We start from the raw sequence: 8,266 nt of genomic DNA on the forward strand, positions 1-8,266 counted from the left end.
TCCTCACTCCAGTCCACGCCCTAGCCACTCTAAAAATCCCAATCTAATCTCCTTACCTTGCTTTCTCGAGCCATTTTTGGACCAGAGAAGTCTGCCCTGCTCTCCCAGAAAGCCTCACTATGTGAGGAATACACTTTCCTGGCTTTGCTGTCTGCTGGTGAGCGTGCACTTTGAGCTGTGCTGCTTCGTGCTGCATTTGCATGGTTCTGCCGAGCCTCTGTGAAAGATTTAACTGGCCTAACTGAGTTCTGATCTTTGGTATTTAGGGACAGGAGCATAGAAGTGGGACTCTCCTTTAAGTGGCCCTGGGTCATGTGTCATGAGCTGCATCTGTGTGTCTCAGATTGAATTGTGTGTCTTGAGCATAAGCCGTAACTGAGTCTAGAGTCAGGGGAGTGACTTTTAACCTGTGGCCACTGGTTGCGTGTCTCAAGCAGGCATTGACCCCAATCCGTAGGGTGCTTGGCAGAAAGACTGATATCCTTGGCCCCTCAAGATGTTGCTTGTGTGAAGGAAGAAAAGTTACTGTGTGGCATGTTGAGGTCACACACCCCCAAATGCCTTTGTTGCTGGTGCTGCTCCTATGCCTCCATCACCAAAAAGGATCCTAATCTTCAAATTTATAGGGAAAAATATCACCCATGCCATGCCTGTGGCACAGCCAAGCAGCTCATTCCACCATGCCCTGTAGGGGGTCCCTAACCCTAGTGATACTGATTTGAGACTCTTTAGAGGATAAAGATGACACCATCACTGAAGGATATCCAGCAACCACTATTAACAAGAAAAGGACTAGAGAGGGACGGAGGGAGGGAAGGAAGGGAATATAGGGGAAGAACCCAAAACCTCAACCAGACGCACAAAATTTGAATCAATTGGAAATCTAAACTTAACTAAAATAATTCATGCAACAAAAATATTAAGGGGCACTGATCGACTGCTCTTTCTTTACCATTACAATTCAGTGGCATTAAGTACATTCACAACGTTGTGCAGCCATCACCACCATCCATTCCAGAACTTTTTTGATCTTCCCAAACTGAAACTCTGTCTCCATTAAATAATAACTCTCCATGTCGCTTTTCTCTGCAGTTCCCAGTGAAGTCTGTTCTATTTTTCTGCCTTCATAAATCTGCCTATTTTAGTACCTCAGATAAGCAGAATCGCATAATATTTGTCCTTTTGTGCTTTGGTTTATTTCACTCAGCATAATGTTTTCAAGGCTCATCTGTTCATAACGTGTCAGAACTTCATTCCTGTTTAGATATGCCTAAATAATACTTCGTTGTATAGATATGTTGCTTCTCTGTTCCATTCTTGATTGACCCTTGAGTTTCCACCTTTTGGATATTGTGATGAATGTTACTATGAACATGGGCATCCAAGTATCTGTTTGAGTCTCTGGTTCAGCATACCTAGGAGTGGAATTGGGGGATCATATGGCAATCTATGTGTCACCTTTGAGAGACTGCCAGCCCGTTTTCCACGATGGCTACCATTGTACATTCCTACAAACGATGCACAAGGACTCCAGTTTCTCAATATCCTCACCAACAAGTGTTATTTTCCCTTTATTTTTTTCTTGTAATAGCCTTCCAAATAGGTGTGAATTGGTATCTTATTGTGACTTTTATTTGCAGTACTCTAATGACCAAAAAGTTGAATAAGAAAAACATCAGATACAATTGAGGTAAATTCTACAAGACCCTTGACCCAAACTGTCAAGGTCATGAAAACAAGGAAAGTCTGAGAAATTATCACAGCCAACAGGAGCCACCTAAGGAGACATCACAAGTAAACTTAATGTGGTGTCCTGGATGGGATCTGGAAATAGAAAAAGATGTTAGGTAAAAACTAAAGAACTCTAAATAAAGTGTGGAGTTTAGTTAATAGCAATGTATCAGTATTGGTCCCTGGACTGCACTGTGTGCCATACTAATAAGGAAACTGGGTGAGGGCGTGGAGGGAAACTCTACTTTCTCCTCCTCCTCCTTCTTTGCAAATCTAAACTGTTTAGAAACCTTTTTCTCAGTGAAAAAGATCCTACAGGCATTAAAAAATAGAATACCTTGAACAATGTTATCCCAGTAATTTCAGCAAATTAGAGAAAATGAACAAGTACCTGAAAAGACACATTACCAAAACTGATTCCAGAAGAAATAGAAAACCTGTCACCATATTAATTAAATAGATCGAATTTATAATTTAAAGACTTCCTACAGTGAAAAATCAAGAAAAATCAAGTTTGCTGTGAAACTCTCAAACATTAAGGAAGAAAAAAACGAATTCTACAAATGTTTCATAAATAGAAGAGGAGGAACACTTCCCAACTCACTTTAGGAGTCCAGTGTAACCCTGTTATCAAATACAAATATTTTGGAAGAAAAGATAGCTACAAGCCAGTATTACTCATGAAAGCAACCTTCCTAACAAGATACCATCAAATTGAATCCAACAACATATAAAACGGATGATACATCAGAATCAAGTTTACTCTGGGAATTCAGGATTGGTTTAAGTTATGGGTGGAAAGGAGAAGACAATATAGTTGTCTCAGTGGGTACAGAAGACAGATTTTAATACCTGATTGTGATATTAACTCTCACCAAAAAGGATGAGAAGAAAACATGCTCGAACTAATACAGAGCCTCTACAAAAGGAAACTGTAGCTAACAACATACTTAATGGTGTACAATGATTGAGAACAAGGCAGGAATGTCAACATTCACCACTTACATTCAGCCTTGTAGTAGAGGTCCTAGGCAGTGCAATAATGCAAGAAACATAAATAAAAAGCACACAAATTTGAAAGGGAGACATAGACTATGTGTGGTAGCATGATTGTGTATAGAGAAAATCTTAAAAAATTTACAAAAAAAACTACTAGAACTTGAATTAGAAGTCAGAGAATATACAAGGTATGTAATAAGGTAATATACAAAATCAATCATTTCTTACAACGGAGCATTGTGGATTGAAAATAAGAGCATTAAATCTGAAATACTGCAAAATAGATCCAATGAAATACATGTAAGACCTGTAGACTGAAACTATAAAACACTGCTAAGAGAAGTTAAAAAGATAAATAGAAAATATGCCATTTTCACAACTAGAAGAGTCAGTATTAAGTTATTCCTTTCTCCTCAAACTGATTTTTAGATCCCATGCAACCCCAGTCAAAAATGCCAGCAGGTCTGCTGGCAAAAAAAAAAAAAAAAAAAATCTTAATTTTCTTTCATCTGAGAAAGTTTTTATCTCCATTCCTGATGGATATTTTTGCTGTATATAGAATTCTGGATTAATAGTTCTTTCCTGTCAGTGTTTAATTTTTTTTTTTTTTAACGTTTATTTTTGAGACAGAGAGAGACAGAGCATGAACGGGGGAGGGTCAGAGAGAGGGAGACACAGAATCTGAAACAGGCTCCAGGCTCTGAGCTGTTAGCACAGAGCCCGACGTGGGGCTCGAACTCACGGACCGCGAGATCATGACCTGAGCCGAAGTCGGCCGCTCAACCGACTGAGCCACCCAGGTGCCCCCCTGTCAGTGTTTAAAAAATGCTGTGCCAGGGTGCCTGGGTGGCTCAGTCAGTTGAGTATCTGATTTTGGCTCAGGTCATTATCTCACAGTTCATGAGTTCTAGCCCCGAGTTGGGCTCTGTGCTGACAGCTCAGAGCCTGGAGCCTGCTTGGGATTCTGTGTCTCCCTCTCTCTCTGCCCCTCCCCCACTCATGCTCCGACTCTCTCTCTCTGTCTCTCTCTGTCTCTCTCAAAAATAAATAAACATTATAAAAAACTGTTTCTTAAATGCTGTGCCAATTCCTTTGGCTTCTTTGGCTCTAATGACAAATCTGCCATAATTTGAATTGTTCCTCTATAGGTAATGTGTTGATTTTCTGTGGCTGCTTTTAAGGCCTTTCTTTGTCTTTAGTTTTTCACAGTGTGAGTCTGATGCATTTAGGTGTGGATTTCTGTAGTTTAATCTGTTTGGGGTTCGCCAAATTTCTTTACTCTGTAGGTTTATGTCTTTTATCAAATTTGGTAAGTTTTCAGCCATTATTTCTTCAAATATATTTTTACCTCTGCATTCATTCTCCTCTACTCTGGGATTCTAATGACACAAATGTTAGATCTCTTATCATTACCCCCACAGTTCCATGGGGTTTTGTTCATTTCTTAAAATCTCTTCTTTCCTCTCAGTTTTTATGTTGGATAATTTCTATTTATCTCTCGTCAAGTTTACAGACTCTTCTGCACAATCTCAATTTTGCTACTGAGTCCAATAAATTTTTTATTGGTTATTGAATTTTTCTAAAATTTCCATTTATTCTTCTTTATGTCTTTTGTTTCTTTCCTGAGACTTTCTACCTTTTTTTAGGTTTATTTATTTTGAGAGAGAGGGAGAGAGAGAGAGTGCAACAAGCAGTGGAGGGGAATCCCAAGCAGGCTCCATGTGGTCAGCACAGAGCCCGATGCGGGGCTTGAACTCACGAACTGTGAGATCATGATTGAGCTGAGTTCATGAGCCAGACGCGTATCCAACTGAGCCACCCAGGCGCCCTAGACTTTCTGCCCTTTTATTCATTTCAAGAGTGTTTTCTCTTACTTGTTGGAGACTTTTATAACAGCTGTTTTAACATCTTTGCCAACTATGACTGTCTGTGTTGTCTCAGCATGGGCATCTATTGTCTTTCCTGATGCAAATAGAGATTTTACTGGTTTTTCTTCTACCAAGTTATTTTGTATTGTGTCGCAGACATTTTGGGTGTTATGAGTCTCTTGATCTTCTTTAAGTCTTACAGAAGAAGTTGGCCTTTTTTTTTTTTTTTTAATCAGGCAGTTGTGGTTTCAAGTTCCTTTTTCCCAGTGTCTGTGACCCCCATCTTCACTGTGTGACTGAACTGTCCCATAATTCAGTTGTCAACATCAGTAGTGTGCTATAGGGTCATATCCATGAATACACAGTATGGGGATTGAGCCCAGTGGTTTACAAACAACTTTATGGTGTCACTTCCCCATGTTCCTCCCTCTCCATGATCTAGGCAGTACTTTTTGGTTCTCTGGGCCCCCCAGAGTTTTAGGCACCTGCCTAAACTCTCCCTCAGAGTTTTAGGCACCTGCCTTCCCTGCTATTATTGTACCATTGTTGTTGCCATGGGGCAGAGAGAACAGAGAAGAAAACATACCCTCTCAGAGCATTAGGAGACCCCCATCCCCATTCCTCAAGCCAGAAGTAGAAGGGCTTCAGCTAGCTCATTCTCTGTCCTCACCAATACGCACTTCAGCATTTCAGGCTGCACTGAGTCCAGAGTGGAAGCTACCAAATAGAAAAATAGATGGTAAACTCATGGCCAGTTTGGCGTTCCAATTCTTCTTTATTTTCTTCCCCAATTCTCCTGCTACTAGTTACTTTCCAGAGGCTTCATTGCTATTCTGAATTCAGTCCAGATGTTATACCTGCATTCATTGGGAGAGACAGGATGGAGAATGCTAGTTTTTTTCTTGCCTGGAACTAGAACTTCCCACCAGCCTTTTTAAAATTATTATTATTTTAAATAAATTGTGAAAAACAAATAATACAATTACAAAATGGGCAGAGGACCTGAATAGACACGTTTCCAAAGAAGACATACAGATGGCCAACAGACACATGAGAGGATGTTCGATATTATTCGGTATTATTTCAGGGAGATGCAAATAAGGGCCATGATGAGATATCACCTTACATATGTCGGAATGGCTGGTGTCAAAAAGACAAGACATGTAAGTGCTGGCGAGGATGTGGAGAAAATCTCATGCACGATTGGTGGGAATGTAAACTGGCGTGACCAGTGTGGAAAACTCAATGAAGATTCCTCAAAAAATTAAAAATAGAATACTACATGATCCAATAATCCCACTACTAGGTATTCATCCGAAGAAAACAGAAACACTAATTTGAAAAGATGCATGCACCCACTATGTTTATAGCAGTATTATTTATAGTAGCCAAGATATGGAAACAACCCAAGTGTCCATGGATTGAAGAATGGATAAAGATATAGTGTGTGTGTGTGTGTGTGTGTGTGTGTGTGTACACACACATTATGGAATATTACTCAGCCATAAGAAAGAATCAGATTTTTCCCTTTGCAACAATATGGATCTAGAGGCTATTATACTAAGTGAAATAAGTCAGACACAGAAAGACAAATGCCATATTATTTCACTTATATGTAGAACATAAACAACAAAACAAATGAACAAATGATCAAAAACAAAAACAAAAACAGAAACCCATAAATACAGAGGACAAACTGATGGTCGCCAGAGGAGAGGAAGGCAAAGGGGGGATGGGCAAAATGGGTGAAGAGGAGTGGGAAGTACAGGCTTCCAGTTATAGAATGAATAAATCAGGGGCTCGGTTGGGCTTCTGACTTGGGCTCAGGACATGATCTCAGGGTCTGTGGGTTTGAGCCCCATGTCGGGCTCTGTGCTCACAGCTCAGAGCCTGGAGCCTGCTTCAGACAGATTCTGTGTCTCCCTCCCTCTCTGCCCCTCCCCTGCTTGCTCTCTGTCTCTGTCTCTCTCTCAAAAATAAAGAAACATTAAAAAAATTTGTTTAAACAGAATGAATAAATCACATAGGTGAAAGGTACAGCAAAGGGGATAGAGTCAATGCTATTGTAATAGTGTTGTATGATGATGGATGGTAGCTACCTTGTGGCTGAGCAGAGCCTAACACACGGTCAAATTACCATGTTGTTTGCCTGAAACTAATGTAACATTGTGTGTTACAATGTGTGTTAAATTCATGCTAGAAGAAACCCAATATAGGCAGAGATGGATTCTAAGGGTATCAGATCAAGGAGAACACAATACAACATTGGGTTGGGGCCAAACTTAGGTAGCCCTGATATAATACACTTTCCATAGGTTTTTGGACTTAATGCTACCGTAGATTGTTTCAGCAGTAGCCCCAGGGAATCATGCCATTTTGTGTGTCAGGCCCTCGTGTAATTCCTTCCACATTGATTTTGGCTTAGCTATTTGACTTGCTTTGGCCAATGAGACGTTAGCAAGTGTGATACAGACGGAAACCTAAAAAGCACTTGCACATTGGGGTCTGCCCTCTCTTTGCTCTTTTTGGACTCGCTTCCATGTTGAAAGAGCACAGACAAATCTGCTGAAGACACACGGCCCAACCGACAGCCAGCACCAACTCCAAGTCATGTGAACGAGGTCACCTAAGACCAGCATCCTCCAAATAATCTGTCAACTGACCAGAAATGCACAAGGGAGCCCAGCTGATGCCATGGAAAGCAGAAATGAGTTGCCCCAGCCAAGCCCAGCCTAAGTTGCTAATCTACAGAATCATAAATACATAAATGATAAACATACGCCCTAAGTTTTGTTATACAGCAAAAGCGAGCAGAGACAAGTGTATTAGTTTGAGCAGCTGGAAGTGGTCTGTTTACTAAGTTGGTTGGCTGACCCCTGTGGACAACAATGATGTAAGTTGATAATGTAAGTTTTGTATTTCAGTGCAAAATGAAAGACAAAAGAGAAAAAAATAAAGTTCACGCAGATTAAACAGATTCATGTATCATTTGGAAAAGAGAAATACAAACAAAAAAATAAACTGTGAAAACTGAATTTAAAATTTATTTGGAGATGCAGTGAATCTCCAGATAGCTAAAACTACCTTCGAAAATAAAAGTTGGCGGACTTACATTACCTCATTTCTTTACATACCATAACACTGCAGTAGCCAAGACAGGGTGGTATTGTCCTAAGGATAGGTAAAGAGGTCATTGGAGCAGAGCACAGTCCAGAAGTAGACCCACATATAGTGGTCAGTTGACCTTTGACAGATGTCCCGAGGTACATCTATGACAAAATGATAATCATTTCAACAAAATGAAAGGTGTTGCTGCAACAACCGAGTGTCCGTAAGTGGAAAGTAGTGAACTTTGGCCTTCTCAAATCGCAAACAAAAATCAACTAAAATGGATCATAAGAAAAGTGAAAACCGTAAAAGTTCTAGAAGGAATCATCGGGTGAAAACCTCATGATCTCGAGGCAGACAAAGATTTCTTAGCTTTCAGAAAGTATGAACCATAGAAGAAAATAGGGATAAATTGTCCTTGATCCAAATTGAAAACCTCCATCGTTGAAGAAGTAAAACGAGAGCCCCTAGTGAGTACAAAAATGCACATATCCAACCGAGGACTTGTACTCAGAATACAGAAAGTTTCCTTACAGGTTAATAAGAAGAAAAACAACCCA

General features: G+C 40.1%; 1 long non-coding RNA gene across 1 annotated transcript; it reads left to right on the forward strand.

Moving 5' to 3' along the window:
- Window positions 1-3,208: 3,208 nt before the first annotated feature.
- LOC128775572 (uncharacterized) lies at window positions 3,209-7,571 on the forward strand. Its single transcript, XR_008420370.1, has 3 exons — window positions 3,209-3,304; window positions 3,531-6,782; window positions 7,523-7,571. It is a non-coding gene; the product is annotated as an uncharacterized LOC128775572 (long non-coding RNA).
- Window positions 7,572-8,266: the final 695 nt, after the last annotated feature.

The sequence above is a fragment of the Panthera pardus genome, unplaced genomic scaffold, assembly GCF_024362965.1.
Source record: "Panthera pardus isolate Hobbes unplaced genomic scaffold, ASM2436296v1 HiC_scaffold_8, whole genome shotgun sequence".
In the NCBI taxonomy this organism is placed as follows: Eukaryota; Metazoa; Chordata; class Mammalia; order Carnivora; family Felidae; genus Panthera; species Panthera pardus.